Source organism: Terrapene carolina, unplaced genomic scaffold (genome assembly GCF_002925995.2).
Source record: "Terrapene carolina triunguis isolate 2854851 unplaced genomic scaffold, T_m_triunguis-2.0 Scaffold2506, whole genome shotgun sequence".
NCBI lineage: Eukaryota > Metazoa > Chordata > Testudines > Emydidae > Terrapene > Terrapene triunguis.
The window spans coordinates 1-1,425 of record NW_020666857.1 but is presented as its reverse complement, the minus strand read 5'-3'; the positions used below and the strand labels follow the sequence as shown (position 1 = coordinate 1,425).

At 35.7% G+C, this 1,425-nt stretch overlaps 1 non-coding gene across 1 annotated transcript; it reads left to right on the top strand.

Annotated features, from left to right (window-relative positions):
- Positions 1-767: 767 nt before the first annotated feature.
- LOC113408243 lies at positions 768-900 on the top strand. The gene has a single exon (XR_003370272.1). It is a non-coding gene; the product is annotated as a small nucleolar RNA SNORA52 (small nucleolar RNA).
- Positions 901-1,425: the final 525 nt, after the last annotated feature.

The following is a 1,425-nucleotide window of genomic DNA, read 5'->3' as shown; positions in this document are numbered from 1 at the left end:
TATTCATTGATTGGAAGAAGAAAACAAGTTTTCCTGCTTCTTCAGCTCTCAATTGGTTTCTTAACTTTGAATGAACTAGTCATTGATCTGAACTAGGGGAATAAAGTGAAATGAAGAAAATATTCTCTGGAGAGAGGCTCCTTCTGTCAAAATCTGGTTTAGTGCTTCAACAAACTCTGGTTCCTGGTGCTTAACCAGTGCTTTCCCCCAGTTCAGTGAGTTGACTTTCTTTAAAACCTCCAACAGCAAACATGTACTACTTAATACTATTTTTGTAATTATTTAAATTATTTTAATAGATCATAAGTTTAGGTCTTAACAAGTTGTCAATTTTAAAATTAAATTTTAAAAAAGTTATTTAAAAAACCTTATTCATTGTTTCTCCTGAGAAATAGGGCAAGATGGAATCTTACAAGCAGCTGCTCAGGTGGTATTGCACAGAAGCCTGATTGAATAACACTTAAAACAGCTTATCAAACAATTTGTTTTAATACTTTGTATGTAATTTCCATAGGTTATTGGTGAACTGAACGGAAACAATATAGAGGATGTCATTGCTCAGGGTAAGTAAAATCTCATGGCGTTGGCATGGGGGTGACATTTATGATGATTGCCTCTCTAGTTCATTTACTAATTTAAAGACCCTTAAGGGCAGAGAATTACCAGATTTTGTTTTTTCCTCATTTTGTTTTTTCTTCATTAAATCAGACTTGCTTTAGACGGCTCTCAATTAAGATACAAATTGGGATAAATCATATAATGGGTAGGGGTCCATCCTAATTCCTGCAGGTCAGTGCCAGTACCTGCTAGGTTTTGCTTGTGGACCAGATTAAACTGGAAAGTGCTCTTAAATATGAGTTTACAGTTAGTCTGCTCGTAACAAGAGTTTTCTGGACATGTTGCTAGGTGAGAAAATGAGCCAGACTTTAGCATTCTAAATTGTAGTTCTTGGTTTACCCAATTGTGTTCTTGAACTTTCTTTCACAGAGAAGTCACTTCATGAACTAAACACTTCATTCACAAGCCTTCTGTTCTTTATTTCAGGGAGACCTAGAAATGATAAATCTTATTGAGAGAGAACACTAAAGTGAAAAATCACATTTTATTTTATAAATTTAGAAAGGCACAACAATTTGAATGTTCCACTTGTGGAATATTTTGCTCTGACCAAATATGTTGTTTTTAGATAGCATGTGGAATACTTCAAGTAGCCCAAAGCTCTAATCATTTAATCCCTATTCCTTCAAACACTTAAGCAGATATTTTTGTAACTTTACTCACATGCCTAAGTGCTCACAGGATCAGGCCTTAATGATTATCAGTAAGTACAGCAGTTATTAGATACTTCTGTGAATGTTGTATAAAGATCTGAGCAGGGCCGGCTCCAGGCACCAAGCACCCAAGCTGGTGCTTGGGGCGGCACCT